The sequence below is a fragment of the Hyla sarda genome, chromosome 1 (assembly GCF_029499605.1).
Source record: "Hyla sarda isolate aHylSar1 chromosome 1, aHylSar1.hap1, whole genome shotgun sequence".
NCBI lineage: Eukaryota > Metazoa > Chordata > Amphibia > Anura > Hylidae > Hyla > Hyla sarda.
This window is the reverse complement of record NC_079189.1, coordinates 210,392,158-210,414,761: the sequence shown is the minus strand read 5'-3', so window position 1 is coordinate 210,414,761 and position 22,604 is coordinate 210,392,158. Positions and strand designations below refer to the sequence as shown.

At 40.0% G+C, this 22,604-nt stretch overlaps 1 protein-coding gene across 2 annotated transcripts in view; it reads left to right on the top strand.

Annotated features, from left to right (window-relative positions):
* The first annotated feature begins 510 nt into the window (after positions 1 to 510).
* The window catches only part of NPFFR2 (neuropeptide FF receptor 2), a 161,235-nt gene continuing 139,141 nt past the window's right edge, over positions 511 to 22,604 (top strand). The window contains exon 1 of one of the 2 annotated variants that reach the window (XM_056568046.1): positions 511 to 863. The gene's annotated coding sequence lies outside the window, so the exon portion shown is untranslated. The remainder of the gene's footprint in view (positions 864 to 22,604) is intronic. The other variant, XM_056568043.1, reaches the window with a different exon arrangement.

Here is a 22,604-nt window from a genome sequence, read left to right as displayed (position 1 = left end):
ATAAAAGCTGCAGAGATATAAATATAAAAATAGTTGTTTATGTAGCACATATAAAATAATAGCATGTGTATAGAATACATGAGAACACTACTGTCAACCCTATCACCTGCTACTGCACTTATACCTCTTCATACTTCTTTTCATAGCTAGTTATTAGACCGAACTATGGTGTTTGTGGATGTTAGCCTGTGAATGATTAACTCCTTGTGTTTATGTCTTTAGAGTGAACATTTGTGTTGTATAATAAGAACTAATGAAGGGAAGCACAATCCAGTGTTCACTTTAGAGAAAGCAGGCAGTAAAGTAATGTGGCATGATGTGAAGAAAACAGTAGGTGACATTCAGGTGCCTAATGCATCAGTAACCTCATTGCTCCCCATTCACTCTTTGTTATTGTCTTTATCTAAATGAATCTCTTAATTACAAATAATTCTGTGCTGTGATCTAAACAAGCACCCTGGAAGCTGTGACAAATGGAGCTGTCACCGCCTTCACATCCAGGATGCTGGAGCTCTCTGCATCCCACTATTAATGGGAGGTGCAGGGGATAATCACACCCAGCATCCTCACATCTATTCACAAATCTGTGACGTGTACCAGACTCCACTCCCAACAACAATAAGAAGGGAGGTGGAAACATGCTGCTGTGCTTCTTCTGTACTGCCTGCTCATATCTGGGAAAGGCTGACTGCTTTCTTAGAGCAGCTCCTGCACTGGACATAACAGCTATTCCCTCTGCAGTCTGGAGCTGGAAAGTAGCTTCATCCAGGTATCTTCCCAAGAGACATATCAGTAACAGTGTAGGAGACAAGCTTGCTGCTGAAGACCATCTCATACCCCTGAAGCCAGGTCTCTGACTACAGGTATGTGCATGCACCTATTCTGCCATCCTATGGGAGAATACTCTAACAAGTCCAGCTCTAGACAGCGGTTCTTGGGGAAGAGATTTTAAGTACTTGAAGCAATAAATCATCTCCACTTCTTCCCAGGATGTTATTGCTGTACTATCAAGCTTACAGTTAATATATAGAAGGATTTTTTTTTATCATAGTGTATCCATGGTTCAGAATTATGCTGAACTTGGCTGTGCTGGCATTGACTATTCACTTCAGGCTCAAGGGTACAGACGATTCATCTGAAAATCGAACTATAGTTTATAGTGCGGGTAAATGGGCACTTTAGTATATGGACCTGGGGTCATTGGCTGTGTACAATGTTTCATTGGCTTTTGATGTCATAACTGGGTAGAATTCCAATTTCAATAGGAAATAATGCAAAGTGTTATGTTGCAATGGGTTAAGCATCCTTTCTGGGGTGACCTACTATTGTAATAGGTAACTAGATGAAAATATTGTCAGGTATGAATCCAACATGCTGTTAAGTTTATCTAAACCACACAATATAAAACAATGGAGAAGAACTACACCAAAGTTACAGTGTGAAACTGAGAGGTCATGAAACTGTAGACGTTCTTGTACAAGATTTTGGCTGCTAAAAGAAGATTATGTAACACATTTGTAGATGCCTGACAACCTGAGCTAAAGAAGTGTCACCCACTGAACATTTATCTAGCACTTGACACACATAGCTACTCTTATTGAATGAGTCATTTTCTTAGATCTCTAAATTAGAAAATTCTAAGAAAATGTAAGACTATGTTTGAAAATACATGTAGTGTTCACAAAATGGGTCTGAGAGAGATCAAAGTCAACAAACTTTAAATAAACATCTTTCTTTGAAAAAAGGTAACATATATTATAAGATATTTATATTTGCTTAATGGATATGTATATCATTATATATCGATACCCATCTCTCTCACCATTTTCTATCTATAACTCCATATATAAGTCGGTTTCCCATTAACAAGATTCATCACCTATCCACACTTCCCATATATCATGTGATAAAAGCATTATTGATGAAAGTCTGAGCACTGGAACCCCCAACAATCATGAAAACAGTGGTCCTAAATCCTCTTTCTGATTGGAGCTGCAGTCACATGTGCAAACTCCATTCACTGTCTATGGGACTGAGAAAGACAGCAGAGCCTACACTTAAAGGGACTGTGTCATTGTTTAAATCAAATTTTTATGTTAACTATGTTTAAAAAATATATATACTTTATGATAATCCTAAAATAGCTGAGAACCTTTCTTCTCAGGAGAAGAATGAAAGGTGACACTTTAATATAGATAACACCGGATCCACCACCATTCACAACAATGATCAGCATGCCCCTCTCCCTGTAGAATGATCCCTGAAAAGGTCACAGAAAATGCCCAGTAGCATCTCCAATTTATGTGAATGGGACAGCTCCTGTCTATTGTTATCTATGGTCCATTGGTACTGCAGTAAACATATATCTAAATGCTGTTGAAAACAACTCTTATGGCTTCCCCATAATAATGTACAAAAAAGGAAAATAGAAACAGTTCAGGAAAAAAGAACAAGTTTCCGTCTCTAATCCCAAAAATTTTGGATGATACACCCTTTAATCTCTCTCTCTCTTTCCTACCTGTGTATCCATCTACAGAACCCCTATTGTGGTAAAATATAGATCAATCTCCAATACAGATCCTGGTGCACAAAGAATACCAAGTGTATTTGGTCCTCCTGGTCCTCTCTTAAGCTGAACTTGAACAATTCATCACAAATACTAAAAAGCATCATAAATGATAGGTTCCTTCTGAAAGACATGTTGTTCCTAAGCAACAGACTACCAACTGTCACATTGTCAGTAAACATTGTTAAAAAATAATATCTTTAGCCTGTTGCTTAGGAGCAATTGACAGAATTTTAAGTGGTGTGTGGTGAAGCTGAACAAGACTAAATTCATGCCTTAAGCCATCTTTCCATTTAACTTTTATACAGTTCCTTGCTGTTCGTTTTGTTGCATGTTCCATCTATAGTGACACCACCATCGCCGGACATGACTGGTCGTTGAAATCATGTGATGTTGCATTGAACTAAACACACTTTTTATAACGTAGAGTTGCATGGATCACTGGGTGGTACAGGGACCATTGACAAGGAAATCCATTAAAATTTTAAACATCAATAGTTATATATTCCAAATGTCCATATATACTGTAGTTTGAAATATATAGCGTATATCTGGTTAATACCCTTAGTAAATCAGAAATCAATAATTATGTTTCCAAGGTATCTACTGTAAATCACATAGACCGCTGGTTTCTTAGTTGTTAAAATGCGACTAAGTCAGTATAAGCCACATGCAAGTCTTTACAAGGCTTTAAAATCAATATGATTTACCAGCCAAACACACAGAAAATAGCAACAGAGAAATAAATTGTTCTTAGCCAAGGTTGCCACTTGTCTTAATGCACTCAATAAACTCGGAGTACTACCTGTATTACGCTTTACTAGAGTAAGAATAATACATAGGCTGACCCAGTCATTTCTATTTAGTTTTATTGATTTCCTTTTTTTTTTCTTTGCATTTTAGCTTTTGTGCGTGAATTTTATTTCAGCGGTTATTCCAAACTTTTCCAAAGATTTTTTTTTTTTTTTATATATTACATATTCTGCTTATGTAATAGCTTAATAAAGCTAGTATTGGTAATTTATTTTTAGAACTAGCTGAATACCCAGCAGTGCCTAGTTTTGCTGCCACTCAGCTTTCTCAGTCTCCTGAAGCTCCAGCAGTGATAGGCTGCTCATCTTCCCTGTACTCCTCACTGTAGCAATGCTGCCCTGCCCTCTCCCTGTCCCCACACTAATATCTTCCCCCACCCCTTCATTTTTATCTCATCCTGCGATAAATCTTCTCTCCACCACCTGCCCCATCCCCTCTCCCAGCCCCCTCATTAACTATTCTCTGCACCTCCTGCCAGAGAGTTAACACATACTTTACCATGACGTTGGACCAATGTCATGGTAAAGTATGATTTAACTGTCTGGACACTGCTGTTTTACTCTCAGCCTGCAGAGATTGTTGGTATCAGAACATCCCAAAAATGTTCTATTATTTAATTCCACCAATAGGAAACATGTAACAAGTTTAATCAAAATATCTCCTGCTGTTCATAAGTAATGCTGGAACATACATATACACATACATACTGACACACGCTGATACATTACTGGGTAGCATGTCCTTTAGATGTATTTTCTAAGGGTTGCACTGTTGAATGCATTGAAAAACTGGAGCAGGGGAATCATAAATATGATATATACTCCAAATCTCAAAATATGGGCAATGAGCACTTGTCAGTTTGGTGGAGTCAGAGTGGTAGCTCATAAGGGTTTTTATCACTGCTACTGAATGGCGGAAGCATGGTGCTGTATTGTAATCTACAAAAAATGAGTGTACTTCAGGATATAAATAATGTTTTTCCACATTGGAATGCTTTCACCTCATTGTTAGAATCATGTTTTAATGTATTTTAAAATAATGACATCACTAGACTCATAAATTCATCACTTCTTACACCTGTTGACCTTCCAAGAAGAGGGCAATAATGAGCCACAGTATTCCTCTAGGCTTAACACTTTAGTGTTGTTTAATGAGGATGGTAGGTGCTTTCACACCATGTTTTCAGCCTACGGCTGCCGGATCCAGCGCAGAAATCCATTGACTTTAATGAGCCGACCACAGTCGCTACGGTTTTAGGTCCGGTCAGAAAACTGGATACGGGTCGAAAATGAGCCAATCGGAGTCAAACGGTGACTCCGGTGGGCTCATTAAAGTCAATGGATTTAAGCGCTGGTCCGGCTGTGGTACGGGAGTGCACGGTTTTCCCCTTCCCCAGCTGGACCCAGAAGCCATAGGCTGAAAATGTGGTGTGAAAGCACCCTAAAAGTAGCAGAAAGGGCTGTCTATGAGGTCTGAGCCAACTTTTCTGTCATAGCTTAAAATATATTCCTATAGAGAAATGTATTTTTATTTTTAGATCGTTATGTGACTAGCTACAGGTATACTTTAGTTTACCAATAAATCACGTTTGACTGTATTTCCCCCAGTTTCCCAGCCTGTAAAAATGTATTGAGATCTATTGCAAAGTCCGCAGGTATTTCTACACCTATTCACACCGTCAATAATTTGACAATGTATTTTCCTTAAAACGTAATATTTCTGCAAGGTCAATAAAAAAAAAATCTATTTTTGACTCCTTGACCTTGTAGATTCACCAATTACTTAGTCAAGGGTATTCATCCATGATGAACTCACAAAGGGACAGCAAAAGCAGTTCTCAAGTATATGGACTGGAAAATAGTACCAAACAGCTCAGCTTACATGACTTTGACAAGGGTGAAAATGATGAACTACACAATAAGGTCCTGCAGACTTATATTTTATTATGTACTTTAACAGATCAATCTAATATATTTGGCCAGTTTATTAGTAATTCTGGTGTAACAAAATGGTGATACTTTGATCATTACCTGACGGTTAAATGTCATTTTTTTTTAAAGAATAGAACTCTAATTTCATTTCCCACAACTTAAAAAATATTCATTGTGTTATGATGTATTGATATGCTATTTTACAGCAACTGTCCAGTCAGGGATTCATAAATGATATGTAAGAAAGAAAAAACAGTAAAGAAAAGAAAAAAATGAATATAAAGCTAGGATTCATTAAATAAATAAATATTTGCAAAAAGAGTTGTGTCTTGCCTTTTGCTGGTGCAATGTGGTCCCCCTGATTGCTAAAATAATGCTCCCTTTCTCATCACAGCTTTATTTTGATTAAATACCAGCTGAACATTATTAAATAACACCTAAAAGTTGTGGGAGAGGAAAAAGCAACATGAAATATAAATAACACGATCTTGGGGGAGTACTTTGAACCTTGCACTGAGTATTGCTTGCCACCCAGCTTTCCCAGTCTTGTGAAGAAAATATTTGGTAAAGCAGCCATATTGGAACTTTTTTGGAAAAGCTTGGTTGCTCATCCTTCCTGCATTCCTCACTGCAACAGTAAAATAATACCTAACTATGATGTTGTTCAGGCAGCTGGATGTTTAAAAGTCCAGGGCAATCTCTGCAGCCTGAGAGTTACATGATGAGGATACGTAAAAGAAGTCCATAAACTTTGATAGGACTTTTATTACATTTTCTAAATGTGTTATTTTTGGGCTGCAGAAACCTAATTAACTATGTGTGACAAGTCTTCATTTTTTGCATAAAAAGTCACATATGCCTTAAATGGTAAAACATTAACCAAAATTAAACAAGTTAACCAAATTAACCAAGTATACATGGTTCACAAAAAAGGCATACTCCACCAGCAGGATAGTATCGCATTGCTGGATATTGTCCTTGCTTTTAATCGGGCTGAGCTGTACCCACAGTATATAAAGTAAAGTGAATTTAAACATGACACATGTTTTAAATTTTTTATTACAAAAAAACACTCCCCCACAAGCCTTCTTTAACCATTTTATGTAATCCTCTGCATTCTGAAACGAGAAGAAAAATAAATTAAAAAAACACAAAAATGAGTTAGTACATTACGGGCTCTCTTCCATAGAGAAAGATCCCATAAAGTGCATAAAGCAGTGTGTTCCCAAACAGGGAGTCTACAGCTGTTACTTAACTACAACCATCATTCCCAGACAGCCTTTAGCAACAGCTGGAACACACTGCCAGAAAGTGTCTGTTCATATTGTACAAGTCTTTTTCATTAGCCATTTTACAAATTTTTACTATTAAGCACAAATTTTTACAGATTTCTTTCCTGTCCCAAGTGCATAACCTTACATTTATCTGCATTAAAGGGGTACTCCCCTGGAAAAAAACATTTAATCAACTAGTGCCAGAAAGTAAAACAGATTTGTAAATTACTTCTGTTTAAAAATTGTAATCCTTCCAGTACTTATCAGCTGCTATATGCTCCACAGGAAGTTCTTTTCTATTTAAATTTCTTTTCTGTCTGACCATAGTGCTCTCTGCTGACACCTCTGTCCACTTTAATAACTGTCCATAGCAGGAGTAAATCCCCATAGAAAACCTATCCGGCTCCGGACAGTTCCTAAAATGGACAGAGGTGTCAGCAGAGAGCACTGTGGTCAGACAGAAAGGAAATTCAAAAAGAAAAGAACCCCCTTTGCAGTAAACAGCAGCTAATAAGTGCTGGAAGGACTAAGATTTTTAAATAGAAGTAATTTACAAATCTGTTTTACTTTCTGGCACCAGTTGATAAAAAAAAAAAACAAAAAAAAAAACAGTTTTCCAGTGGAGTACCCCTTTAAACTTAATTTGCCATGTCTGTGCTCAAGCGTCTAGCTTCCCCAGATCCCTCTGTATTATTATGTTAATCTACTCATTTGCAAAATAGTAATTCGACACTGTAATCCCTCTACAAGGTCTTTAACCCCTTAAGGACCAGACCCATTTTGGCCTTACGGACCAGAGCGTTTTTTGCAAATCTAACCACTGTCACTTTAAGCATTAATAACTCTGGGATGCTTTTACTTTCATTTTAAATCCAAGAATATTTTTTCGTGACATATTCTACTTTATGTTAGTGGTAAAATTTTGTCAATACTTGCATCAGTTCTTGGTGAAAAATTCCAAAATTTGATGAAAAAATTGAAATTTAGCATTTTTCTAATTTGAAGCTCTCTGGTTGTAAGGGAAATAGACATTCCAAATAAATTATATTTTGATTCACAAATACAATGTGCCTACTTTATTTTTGCACCATAAAGTTTACATGTTTTTACTTTTGGAAGACATTAGAGGGCTTAAAGGGGTTGTGCGCTGCCCTGACTTTCGGAGCTCCGCTCACAGCGTCCGGAAGTTCATTAGACTTCCCATAGACTTTCGTTGATGGGGTGGGCGAGACGACACAAGGGGGCGGACACGACATGAGACACGACATGAGACATGCCCCCCAAAAAACATTTCAGCAAAATTTGCTTTCCAAAAGCCAAATGTGTACATGAAAAAAAAATCTTTACTAAAATGTTGGTTTTTCCCCAAATTTTAAATTTTTACATGGGGTAATAGGAGAAAATGACCCCTAAAATGTATTCTGAGTATGGAAATACCCCATCTGTGGAGGTCAAGTGCTCTTCTGGCACAGTACAATGCTCAGAAGAGGAGGAGCGCCATTGAGCTTTTGGAAAGAGAATTTGTTTGGAATGGAAGTCCGGGGCCATGTGCATTTACAAAGCCCCCCGCAGTGCCAGAACAGTGAACCCCCCACATGTGACCTCATTTTGGAAACTACACCCCTCACAGAATTTAATAAGGGGTGCAGTGTGTATTTACACCCCACTTGTGTTTGACAGATCTTTGGAACAGTGGGCTGTGCAAATGAAAAATTAAATTTTTCATTTTTACAGACCACTGTTCCAAAAATCTGTCAGACACCTGTGGGGCGTAAATGCTCACTGTACCCCTTATTACATTCTGTGAGGGGTGTAGTTTCCAAAATGGGGTCACATGTGGGGGGGTCCATTGTTCTGGCACTATGGGGGCTTTGTAAACACACATGACCTTCAATTCCGAAAAATTTGCCGCAGCTCAAACTTGAACCAGGAAACTCACTGTAAACCTGCCCTTGTGAATGTACCCTGTACATTGACATGTGGGGGTAAACCTCTAGCAGTTGCAAAACTACAACTTCCAGCATGTACTGACAGGCCGTGCATGCAGGGAGTTGTACTTTTGCAACAGCTGGGGGCACACTGGTTGGAAAACCTTCAGTTAGGTTCTGTTACCTAACTCAGTATTTTCCAACCAGTGTGCTTCCAGCTGTTGCAAAACTACAACTCCCAGCATGTACGGTCTATCAGTGCATGCTGGGAGTTGTAGTTTGCCACAGCTGGAGGCACACTGGTTGCAAAACACTGAGTTAGGTAACAAACTTCGCAGTAGTGACAAGCATGCTGGGACTTGTAGTTATGCAACAGCTGGAGGCATACTACCAACACTCCCAGCATGCCCTTTGGCTGCCCGTGCATGCTGGGGGTTGTAGTTATGCAACAGCTGGAGGCACACTGGTTGCAAAACACTGAGAGTTTGTTACTTAACTCAGTGTTTCCCAACCAGTGCGCTTCCAGCTGTTGCAAAGCTACAACTCCCAGCATGCCCACATAGCCGAAGGACATGTTGGGAGTTGTGGTTTTGCACATCTGGAGAGCCACAGTTTGGAGACCACTGTGCAGTGGTGTCCAAACTGTAGCCCTACAGAGGTTGTAAAACTTCAACTCCAAGCATGCCCAGACTGTCCAGGCATGCTGGGAGTTGTAGTTTTGCAACATCTGGAGGGCTACAGCTTGGGCACCACTGTATAGTGGTCTCCAAACTGTGGCCCTCCAGATGTGCAAAACTACAACTCCCAGCATGCCCAGACAGCCTTTGGATGTATGGGCATGCTGGGAGGTGTAGTTTGGCATCCCCTAGAAGGCAGCAGTAATGATCGCTTTACGGTGATCTTTACTGCTACCTTCACAGCCAACATCGCTTACTTACCGCTGATCCCGCCACCGCTGATCCCGCCCATGGTTGCAGGTCCCCGCCGACGGTCCCCAGGTACCAGCCGCCATCTTCTCCACCCGTTCTGCATGACATCCAGGGGCGGGCAGAGTAGGGATTTCCATGGAAATCCCCCCCGCCCCCAAATGCCATTGGTCAGTTGTCATAACTGACTGATGGCAAGGCATAGGAGCGAGGTGGCAACTGCCACCTCGCTCCTATCCCTTAAAATGATCGGGGCTGTCTCTGACAGCTCCAATTATCCCTATTTTCCGGGCACCAGGTCACCAGAGACCCAATCAGGACGGAACCCTGCAAGTCCATGTCATTAGTCAGTCACTAACTGACTGACTAATGACAATGATCAGCAGCAGGGGACCATTCTGATTGGTCCCCAGCTACATAGTGTCATTGGTCAGCTGTTCAGAACAGCTGCGATGACGTTTCTATCACCATGCCACCCGGCATGGTGATAGAAAATGTATTGGACGTTTATGAATGTCCATTTGCGTTAAGTCACAGGAAAAATGGATGTTCATAAACGTCCATTTGCGGGAAGGGGTTAATAAACATATTGAAAAATGTGAACCTAGTACTGACCCCTGCCCTACTAACTGCCACACAACCAGAGTAAGTTCCATTGATTCCCACCCTCTGCTTCCTATCACTGAGCCAGTTGCAAACCCCTTTACATATGTTCTCCCCTAGTTCTAGTATCCTCATTTTATGTGCTAACCTTTAGTGTGGCAAAGTATCAAATGCCTTAGAAAAGTCAAGATATGCAACATCCACAGCTTCACCCTGGTCCAATCTATTACCGATCTCTTCATAGAAGCTTATCAGATTAGTCTGACATTACCGATCCCGCATAAACCCATTTTGGTGCTGTGTAAGAAGGTTATACTCCAGAATAACATCTTTTAGAAAACCCTCAAAACTATTACCCAGGCCTATAGGGGGAATCTTTTGAAGGGTGGTGTAGGTGAACAATTTTTCAACACCTTTGTTTACCAAATTTATTAAATGGCTGTGTGGCATGTGATAAATATAGTGCCGGTACACATTTTTGGAAATTACACTTCAGTGCACCACTTTGTACTCCTCTGCAACTTTTTTTTTGCAATTTTTTAACCCGTTAGGCCAGCATGTGCCACTTTTTTAAAAATGCCGTTGACAACCAGTTTTGTAAGCCTGGTCTGGGTTGGTGTAGATTTGCGACAAAGTGAGAGCTTTGCAAGAAATTGTGCAAGAAATTGTGCATGATAAATTCATGAGCACTGCAAAAAATTTGTTAGATAGCATAGCTGCACAGTTTTAGAAAAAGCTTCAAAAGCAATAAAAAGTCTCTAAACAGAAACTTAGACAAATCATGTGGCAAATCAACACCACAAAAATAGGTTAATGGGGTATTCCGGGGCTTAGACATCTTATCCCCTATCCAAAGGATAGGGGATAAGAAGCCTGATCGCGGGAGTCTCGCCGCTGGGGACCCCCGGGATCATGCACGTGGCACCCCGTTTGTAATCAGTCCCAGGAGCGTGTTCGCTCCGGGTCTGATTACCGGCGACCACAGGGCTGACGGCGTGTGACGTCACGCTTCCGCCCCCGTGTGACGTCACGCTCAGCCCCTCAATGCAAGCCTACGGGAGGGGGCGTGATAGCTGTCATGCCCCCTCCCATAGACTTGCATTGAGGGGTGGAGCGTGAGGTCACACGGGGGCGGAGGTGTGACGCCGCCGTCCCCGTGATCGACAGTAATCAGACCCGGAGCGAACACGCTCCAGGGAATGGTTACAAATGGGGTGCCGCGTGCAAGATCACGGGGGTCCCCAGCGGCGGGACTCCCGTGATCAGGCATCTTATCCCCTAAAATCAATGACAGTTTCCCCCATAGTTTCCAAGAAAAGCAAAGTTGGAAATCTCTTGAAGCTTTATTGTATTGCAATTAAACTTACAAGACACCACACCACAGTGTCTAATTCACTGTTCAATTCACTTTTTTTTTTTTTATTATTTATTTATTTACTTTTTTTTTTATATTGGCACTACATTTTCTATGCAAATCCTGGAACAAATCCTGTTAGGCTTGGTTACCACACAAGTTTTTTTTTTTCTCTTTTCTTTTTTTGGAAAACTGCCACTTCAGTTTTCAAGCCATAGCCAGAAGTGTATTCAAATGAAATAGAAAATAAATAAAGAAATTATACTTCTCCTTCCTGCCAGGTCTACTTCTGGCTTTGTCTCAAAAACTACAGTGGCAGCTTTCCAAAAAATGACAGAAAAAATCTGTGTGGAAACCTAGCCTTACCTCTGATGGTCTGAACAATAGGATATCTGTTTAAAATTTCCAACAAGATTCATAGCCGGAAACTTGCACTAAGATTAAAGGGGTACTCCGGCGCTAAGACATCTTATCCCCTTTCCATTGGAGAGGGGATAAGATGCCTGATCGTGGGGGTACCGCCACTGGGGACCCCCATGATCTTTCACCCAGCACCACAGTACGATCAGTCCCCAGAGCATGTTCGCTCCGGGTCTGATTACTGGTGATCATGGGGCCGGAGCATTGTGACATCATGCTCTGCTCCCTCAATGCAAGCCTATGGGAGGGGGCAGCTGACATTTGGGATGTCCATTTTTCTTATAAGCAGAGATTTTAAAAATAAAAAAAAATGCTACATTTTTCATAAAATTTTGGAATTTTTCACCAAGAAACGATGAAAGTATCGACAAAATTTAACCATTAACATAAAGTAGAATATGTCACAAAAAAACAATCTCAGAATCAGAATGAAAAGTAAAAGCATCTAAGAGTTATCAATGCTTAAAGTGACAGTGGTCAGATGTGCAAAAAATGGCCGAATCCTTAAGGAGAAAATGGGCTGGGTCCTTAAGGGGTAAATACTCAAATACATTTTTTTCATCCGCACCATTATGAGGGCTTGTTTTTTGTGGGACCAACTGCACTTTCTTATGACTTCCTTTATTTTCCCATAACATATGCTCCAAAACCAGAAAGAAAAATATCTGTAAGGTGAAATAAAAAAAAAAAAAAGCAATTTTGCTAATTGGGGGGGGGGGGGGTTGTCTTCTTTTGTTATGCTGTTCACCAAACTAACTTGTTATCTTGATACTTTAGGTCGGTGTGATTACAACAATGCTCACTTTCTTTAGTTTCCGTCATGTATTACTAATCTTCAAAAATTGTAGACTTTTTAGAATTTTTTTTAAAATTGCCATTTTTTTACCCCTATAACTTCTTTTATTTTTTCCAAATATTGGCCCATATGAGAGCTCATTTTTTGTGCCATGATCTGTAGCTTTATCGATACCATTGTGGTATTGCTCTGACTTCTTGATCACTTTTTCTACATTGTGATAAAGAAAACATAATTCTGGGGTTTGGTATTTTTTACATTTACCCAATTCACTGTACAGGATAAATAATGTTATAATTTAAAAGTTTGGACAATGCACAGGGCAATACAAAATATGTTTATAAATATTTTTGTTACATATTTTTTAGATGGAAAATTGCAAAAGGGGTGATTTAAACTGTTATTGAGTAAGAGGAGAATGTATGCATGTTAAACCTTCATAATTTTTTTTTCACAATTTATTTGTCTTCATAGACATCATTAGATTCCTCATTCGGATCAATGCAGTTCTATTTGCCAACACGGAGGGCTACCTGTGCTCCCTTATTTTAGTGTTACAAAAGCATACAAAATTCACTAGTGTAGTGTGGTTCTAACTTTGACATTAATCTTGCCTTAAAAGCACTTTAAAGCTACTGATATACATTCCTATGTTACCCTAGCAGACATATACAAGGCTTTAGAGTGCATAGGCAGTGTTATACATCAGTTTTGACTCATTTTTCATTGCCGATTCACAGAGAACCTGTTAACCACAAACCAATTTTTTCGGACAGTTTGTCAAGCCCACCGAACCGAACTTTACATTTTCGCTCAACTCTACTTAAGAACAATGACCACAGCAGTCGCAAACTTCTTAAAGTGGTTATCCAGTGGGAGGGGGGATAAAACTTTTCCCATTGTACATTATACAGGGTGGGCCATTTATCTGGATACACCTTAATAAAATGGGAATGGTTGGTGATATTAACTTCCTGTTTGTGGCACATTAGTATATGTGAGGGGGGAAACTTTTCAAGATGGGTGGTGACCATGGTGGCCATTTTGAATTTGGCCATTTTGAATCCAATTTTTGTTTTTTCAATAGGAAGAGGGTCATGTGACACATCAAACTTATTGGGAATTTCACAAGAAAAACAATTATGTGCTTGGTTTTAACATAACTTTATTCTTTCATGAGTTATTTACCAGTTTCTGACCACTTATAAAATGTGTTCAATGTGCTGCCCATTGTGTTGGATTGTCAATGCAACCCTCTTCTCCCACTCTTCACACACTGATTGCAACACCGCAGGAGAAATGCTAGCACAGGCTTCCAGTATCCATAGTTTCATGTGCTGCAGAATGGGCAAAACAAAAATTGGAACAGGACCCTCAGTTTATGCAGAAAATTTTGTTCAGTGATGAGGCAAACGTTTATGTGAATGGTGAAGTTAACAAACAAAACCACCGCTATTGGTCTGACACTAACCCACATTGGATAGATTCCTCCAAGAGTTTTGGAACACAAAAATTGATGGTATGGTGTGATATATGGGGTACAAGGATAGTGGGGCCATTCTTCATCAATGGAAACCTCAAGGCCACTGGATATGCGAAATTGCTACATGATTATGTGTTTCCCTCTTTATGCACTGAAGCTGGCACGTTCCCTGAGTTTTTCCAGCAAGATGGTGCACGACCACATTATGAGTGTCCGGTCCAAGCATTCCTAGATGAACAGTTTCCTAGAAAGTGGATTGGTCGTCGTGGGTCAGTTGAATGGCCCCCAAGGTCTCCCGATCTGACCACCGTAGACTTTTATCTTTGGGGTCATCTGAAGGCAATTGTCTATGCTGTGAAGATACGGATACTGGAAGCCCGTACTAGCATTTCTCCTGCGATGTTGCTATCAGTGTGTGAAGAGTGGGAGAAGAGGGTTCCATTGACAATCCAACACAATGGGCAGCACATTGAACACATTTTATAAGTGGTCAGAAACTTGTAAATAACTCATGAAAGAATAAAGATACGTTAAAACCAAGCACATCATTGTTTTTCTTGTGAAATTCCCAATAAGTTTGATGTGTCACATGACCCTCTTCCTATTGAAAAAACTAAAGATGGATTTCAAAATGGCCGACTTCAAAATTGCTGCTATGGCCACCACTCATCTTGAAAAGTTTCCCCCCTCACATATACTAATGTGCCAAAAACAGGAAGTTGATATCACCAACCATTCCCATTTCATTAAGGTGTATCCATATAAATGGCCCACCCTGTATTAAAAAAAAGAACCTTTATTTACCTACAGTGCTTCCGCGGTGCCTGCTCTAGTCCCCAGTTGCAATCCTTTTTTTGTCCAAAATCGTGATGCTTGGGTCTGGAGTTATGTCGGGGCCCAGAGTGTAGTATGACACAATCATTGGCTGCGACAATATCCTGCCTTTTGTCAGTGATAGCTTAGTGGCAGCATGACACTAACAGTGTCATGGTTTTTGTCAGAGAAAGGATCACAGCCGTGGACTAGAGCAGGACAATCAAGGTACCACGGCAGCACTGTAGGTAAGTAAAGGTTCATTTTTTATATATATAATGGGCAATTTTCTAACAACACCCCCTTCTTCTGCCTCTCCTTCTGTTCCATACTGTTTACCATACTAAGAGATAGGTCTCTTCTTTGAAACTATGGAGAGGATAATGGGTGAGAAGTCTAGCAGTATTGGTTGCTGTTTTATTTTATTTTTTTCCTTTTTAAGAAGATAGAAAAAAGTGAACACAGTAAGATGTATTAGTTAAGGAGGCCATGCACATCACACAGGAATAGCTTGATGGCTGAACATTGAATGAATTATTGAATGACGCGTTTTAGTCCATATTGGCCATTACAGTCAAATTGTCCATCAGCCAGAGAATGAATGCTCTTTCACTGTGAAATTCTTTTTGTTCATGAAATGGCCAACTGCACAATATTCTGATGAGTACTAGCATTTATCGAAAGAAGAATTTGTACAGAGAAAACTTCCAGACAATGACTGTTTTTATTGATCGGTTAAAATGATTGTTCATTGATAAATTTTACCTGACAAACAACCCTTTTGCTTGAAATCGTTCCAAACGTATGTGTATCAATGAACTGCTCATAAAACGCATGGCCCAGATTCATCAAACTGTGTGAAAGAAAACATTTTATGATTTACACACAGCAACCAATCACAGCTCAGCTTTCACTTTGCCAGAACTTTGCCATTAGCTGAGCTGTGATTGGTTGCTGTGGGAAAATCACTCCATTTTTTTCTCTCACACAGTTTGATAAATCTTGGCCATTCTGTTTTGGTCTCCACTCTGAGTAATACAGAAAGGTCCTTATTTTATTTTATCTTCCTTAAAGCTGGAAATCTCTCAATCTCTTGTGGTTTCTTAACCAGACAACCCCTTTATCATCATATACATTTCAGATATAGAGATACTGAGATATAGAGAGCATAATATAAAAAATGTAGCATTCTCTTGTGTGTCTTGGTTATTTACTAAAAATAATTGTAATACTAATGGTGTTGCGGTTCTATGGCGATAATCCTGTCTGCAGCTCCACTTATTGTGGAAAATCCTGCATAATACACCAATTGTGATTTTAGAATTAGAGTAAAACAAACATTCCCCTCCCCCGACGATGTGCTTTCTTTGTTAGTCCCCAACATGGCCACCAACTATATGAAAACGGAAGCAGGAAGTTCAGGCTAAAACTATAGGTCGCAAATATGTTTGTACATGCACCCAGAAACACTGATTAAGTTTTGTACAACTATGAAATAATTTCACAAGGTATTTTGGCAGAAATGTCTTGTACCAGCAGTGTATCTGGCCAAATTAACAATCACTCAGTAACCATCAAAGTTGATAACATTTAACAAAAACATTAATTAGCTATACCAAATAAAACATACATACAAGCTTTAATACAATGGTTCGTGCTCTATGTTTAGCAAACTAGCATGAATCTACCCGAGTGATATATGAATATTTAGTGTAGAAATGATACAATCAATATACTTATCCATCCCAGGCTAAGGAGCAGAAGATTGCTCCCCTCTTCAACGAAAATTCCAAAAGCCAAGAGACCGAGGGCCATATGGTTTCCTGTGAAACCCCTTAATGCCCCACCCCTTTGGCCTAAGGTCTGCCTGCTCTCCTCACATAACCTGGAAAAACAGGTTCTTTTGCCCCGTCTATTGTGGCTGTATGTGACTAAGCTTTAGACCGTGGGGGCAGGAAAATTTATTCTAAATGATGAATGTAAAAACACATAATTTTAATGTCCATAACAAATGGTTATCTATTAAAAGGAGGTATTATAGGAATAAACTGGAAAATTATCATTGGCTAGACATTACTTCCATACAGAATTTAAAGGGGTTATCCAGGAAAAAACTTTTTTATATATATCAACTGTCTCCAGAAAGTTAAACTGATTTGTAAATTACTTCTATTAAAAAAATATTAATCCTTTCAGTACTTATGAGCTTCTGAAGTTAAGGTTGTTCTTTTCTGTCTAAATGCTCTCTGATGACACGTTGTCTCGGGAACCGCCCAGTTTAGAAGAGGTTTGCTATGGGGATTTGCTTCTAAACTGGGCGGTTCCCGAGACACGTGTCATCAGAGAGCACTTAGACAGAAAAGAACAACCTTAACTTCAGAAGCTCATAAATACTGAAAGGATTAAGATTTTTTAATAGAAGTAATTTACAAATCTGTTTAACTTTCTGGAGCCAGTTGATATATAAAAAAGATTTTTTTTCCTGGATAACCCCTTTAAAGGGGCTGTCTCATTAAGTCGACCCTTTTTAAAGGTGTATTCCAGGATTATTCTAGGGGCTGTAAAGTTAGGGTAGCTTATTATTTAGTGTCTGTACCTGTGTCTTGCAATTAGTGTGTAATCTTTGCCCCAATGTTTATTTTAAACAGCATACAAAATGAGTGTCGTCTCCCAGGTTTTCACAGGCTGCAGTGCAGCACGAGACATTACATCACTAGTCAAATGTTTAAAGGGAGCCTGTCTGCTTTAAAGGGTAGAGCGACTGCTGGGTGGGAGGGAGATCTTTCTGCAGGGAATTGTAGTTTTGCAATATCTGGAGGCACCCTGGGTAAAAAAAACACTGTTCTATTGTTTACAGCATGGAAGGCAGCTCAGTTAGCCATTTCATAAAAAGAAAGTCACAACATTATAGTGGCTCCAACCCAAGCACCGATCTTTCCTAAGCATGTCAATTACTGTCTCCCAGATAAGTATTAAAATCCCTTTATGGTGGATAACCCCTTTAAGAATAAGCCATTGAAGCATTATGCTGCCCTAGAGATTTCCTGTTTTCCTGTTAGGAGGCTGCATCTAGGTACAGTATATACTTCTTCTATCAAAATAGTCACTTCATGTAATATATGGACAGCCTGTGTCCCTCAGAACCACTTTCTTATCTTGCACTTGGAAATCTATATGCCCCCATAATGTACTGTGATGTAAAATTCATCAGTAATGGTACTTATTGTGCTTGTGAAAAAGGAGTTAGAAGATAATACATACAGTAAATGTATAAAGCACTCTTCACATGTACAATAGTGTGTTTTATTTAAAAAAAACAAACAAACTTTAAGTTCTAATAAAATGTTGTGTCTTTAGGAGCACAACGATATATCCCATCATATTTTATATTGTGCACCTTCAGTTAGAGTTGAGTTTCTTATACATGTGCACACTTGAAACTTTACAAAAACCAAAAATAAATGTATTGACAAACATAAGCCCTTTACACAGTGGACACATCTTTTTTTTATTTTTTTATTTTTGTTTTTCCTTTTTACTCTTCACCTTTTTAATAGCCATAAGTCTTTCGGTATTTCACCTACAGTGCCATCTTTAATGATTTCTTTGTAATGACATCACTCATTTTACCACAAAAGCTACGGTGAAGGCAGAAAAAAATCATTTGTGTGGTAAAATAGAAAAAAAAATACATTGATAAGTGTTATCAGTGCTCTGCTTTTTTAGCCTGCAGAAGAAGCCTGGAAAAACAGATTGACGAGTGGACGGCAGAGAGGCAGGTAGAGGCCTTCTGGCTGCCAAGCAGGCTGATCAGGGCACTACTTATTTTTCCTATTTTAGGTGCCGCAATCAATTTTATTTGCAGCATGTAAAGGGTTAATTCCGGACATCAATGAGTTCACCGAAGCTCTGCATTAGCAGTATGTCCTGGCTGTGAGCTACTGGGTATGAAGCGTGCTCAGCTTGTTAGTGAACTTTATACACTCAGACTGCATCCAGGGCCTACATGTACGGCCTGTGTCATCTAAATAGGCACTGTTATTTCAACAAAATTTACATAGATCAATAGTAAAAAGGATTATGCAAAACTTTGTATTATATACTATATAACATTTTTTTTTTATCAACTGCATTCCCTCCCCCTACACAGGAATCAAATTACAAGCAATACAGGTCTATGGAGGGGAAGGAAGTAGATAAGAGACTGAACATACACAAGATGTAGAGAAGCAGGGAGAGACAGCAAAAAAAAAAAAAAAAAAAAAAAAAACAGGGCAAAGTTTAGATTGCTCACAGCTTCTTTATCATGTCTTCTATGCTCCCCCTGGTGCTGTTTATCCTCTGATTCCCTAACATTCCCCCAAGTTGTCACACTATATAACGAATTATACTCTTTGGTGCTCCTGCAGTCACTGCTTTCACCTTGCTGTGAATTTCCCCTCGGTCAATTCACCTGTCTCTACCATTACAGTCACTCACCATACAATAGAATTCTACTTCTTGTGATCCTCCCCATCAGTAAACATCCCTTTTCACCCACAGTCATTTCGCTTCCTGTGCTCACCCTTTTCCTTTCAACTTAGAATTGGGCAGAGTGGCCTAGAGTTGTGGTTCTCAACCAGTGGTACACGTACCCCTAGGAGTACGCCAAGGGTTAAGCGGGGGTACAGCATTTTGCTGAAAAACACTGATTGGTTGCTATATTGTACTGCGGCCAGAGCTGCGGCCATGGCCACTATAGGTGAGCTACGATGGCTGCCGGGCCTGACATGTGATTTCCCTGATGTTGTGCGGAGGTGCCACACAGCGCAGGAGGGCGTCACCAGTCAGTGCGAACGGGATTGCACCTACCTGGGCCTGAGCCTGCTCAAGACACAGGCCGGGTAATCAGGTTAAAGTTAAAGTGTAACACCACAGTATGGGATGGAGGGTGTTATTGTATCTCATATTTTGGCCCAGGGGGATAGGAGGTGGGGGGCTATAATGGCACTAGGGGATTAAGATGGAGGGGGAGAGGGATTATGGTAAAAGGGGATTAAGATGTGGGGGGGGGGGGAAATGGCAAAAGGGGATCAGAGGGAGGGAGAATAATGGCACATGGGGATTAAGATGGAGGGGGGTGATAATGATTATCCCCCGCCTCCATATTAATCCGTTTGTGCCATTATACCCTCTCCCTTGTGATAAAATAAAATAAAAACAGTTTTCCCCTATAATCCTGAACTCAATATCCCATAATGGACATTTTTATAATTTAGATTTTCTAGCTTTTATCAGGTGATGCAATGAAAGCTGATCTTCTTCCATCCCCACACAGGATCTTTGATGCTCAGAGTGACTATTGGCTTCTTGACCACCTCTCTTAGGAAGGCCCTTCTCTCCCAATTACTTAGTTTGGTGGGGTGGCCAGCTCTAGGAAGAGTCCTGGTTGCCCCAAACTTCTCACGGGAGCTTTCAGCACGGTAGAATTTTTTATGTACCCTTCTCCAGGACTGTCCCTCCACATAATCCATAATCCTTAGCTCTGCAGGCAGTTCTTTCCACCTTATCGCTTGGTTGTGCACTGATATACATTGTTAGCAGTGGGACCTTTTATAGACTGGACTGTCTCTTCCCAAATCCTGTACAATCATCTGATTTCACCCCATGTGACTTCAATCAAGGTGAAGGAACATCTCAGAGATGATCTAAAGAAATGGAAATTAGATTTTTGTATTTTAGCACACAAGACGCCAATATAATGTAAAAATTAAATAAAAGGGTCTGAAGACTTTTGGAATGTATTATATATGAGTATGTTTGACAAAGAAAAAATACTGACACATCACAACTGAACTTTATGTAAATTATTGAACTATGAATTTGCTATATGGTGTCAGCTATATTGCCACAAAAAAGTACCATATTTTTTGGCGTGTAAGACGCACTTTTTCTTCCCCAAAACTGGGGGGAAAAAGTCGGTGCGTCTTATACGGCGAATTCACCCCTATCGTGGTGATGCCCTGTATTAACCCTTCAGACGCGGCAATCAAAGCTGACCGCCGCGTCTGAAGGAAAAGTGACACTAACCCGGCTGTTCAGTCGGGCTGTTCGGGACCGCCGCGATTTCACCGCGGCGGTCCCGAACAGCCCGACTGAATAGCCGGGTTAGTGCTTACAGGACACCTGGAGGGACCTTACCTGCCTCCTCGGTGTCTTCTCCGTTCAGGGATCCCCTCTATGGCCGGCGCTCTCCTTCCTCGTCATCACGTCGTCACGTACGTGCGTCGGCGTGCGTAACGACGTGATGGCGGCGACGGAGAGCGAGGATACCCGGCCGGCAGCAGAGACGTTCCAGGGAGCGACATCCAGGGCAGCGGTGAGGGGTCCAGAGCGGCGGGGACACGTGAGTATTACCTCCTATGTAGTGGTCTTCAATCTGCGGACCTCCAGATGTTGCAAAACTACAACTCCCAGCATGCCCGGACAGCCAACGGCTGTCCGGGCATGCTGGGAGTTGTAGTTTTGCAACATCTGGAGGTCTGCAGGTTGAAGACCACTATTGGGTTCAAAATCTTTATTTTTTTAGATTTTGCACCTATAAATTGGGTGCGTCTTATACGCCGGTGCGTCCTATAGGGCGAAAAATATGGTATATGCCATAATACCTTTCATGATAGTCATTACTGATAAAAAGCTCTGAAAGAATAACAAAAAAATTTTTTATGAGACTTACAGATACAATCCAGCATACAGGATCTGCTACAATGATTATCCTTTATTGCAAACTTCAATGTCTGTCAACAAAATATCCAAACTCTTCTTCAATAGAGAAGGTTACATTTCAAATCGTTCAACAGCAAACTGTGATGTGTTGTTTAGAAAGCATTTTGAAAGCAAATCAAAACTTTTTCAATTAGCAAAATTTGTGAAATTTTGTAATAGTATGTAAGATTATAGAATGTAGATGCATCAAACTTCCAGTAGATATGGTTGGTAAATGCACATTAAGACAATATAAGCATGTCTGGAATAAACATATGTCTATGCTAAGATAAAAATAAAAAAATAAATCACATAAGAGCAGACTTGATGGATCAGTGGTCTTTTTTATTGTCAATATTATGTTTCTATTTTGTATTTCACAAATGAGTGTAGGTTGTCTTGTTGACACAGTTGTTGGATATTGAAGTTAAAAGTCTAAGGCTATGTGCACACATAGGATTGTGGCCCTCATTTTGGTCACATTGGTCAGTATTTTTTTTACCAAAACCAGAGGAAAGGATGAAGGGGCTGGACAGACACACAAAAAACTCTAAAATGAAAATATTTGCAATTTTTTCTGTATTTTTAACCCACTTCTGTATTGGGCAAAACTACTGACTAAATAAGGGCCAAAATACTGTGTGCACATAGCCAAAAGGTTTTGACCATGGATGGCCACTGAGGCTATTGCAACTAGCTTTGAAAGAACATACCCTCAAGCAGTATCGTGCCAAGGCGCATGCTCACTATGCACTGCACCCAGGCAGCAGACATCTGAAGAGTAAAGGAATGCCAACCATGAGCTTTAGTAGTTGTTTACGGTCTGCAACCTGGTATGGAGCCCAGTTTATACACTACAAACTAAGTAAACAGCGTTGCACCGTTTTTCCTTCCTAATCCTTGTTGGTGGAGGAAAATCAACAAAGGAGGAAGTTTTTGATTTCATATCCCAA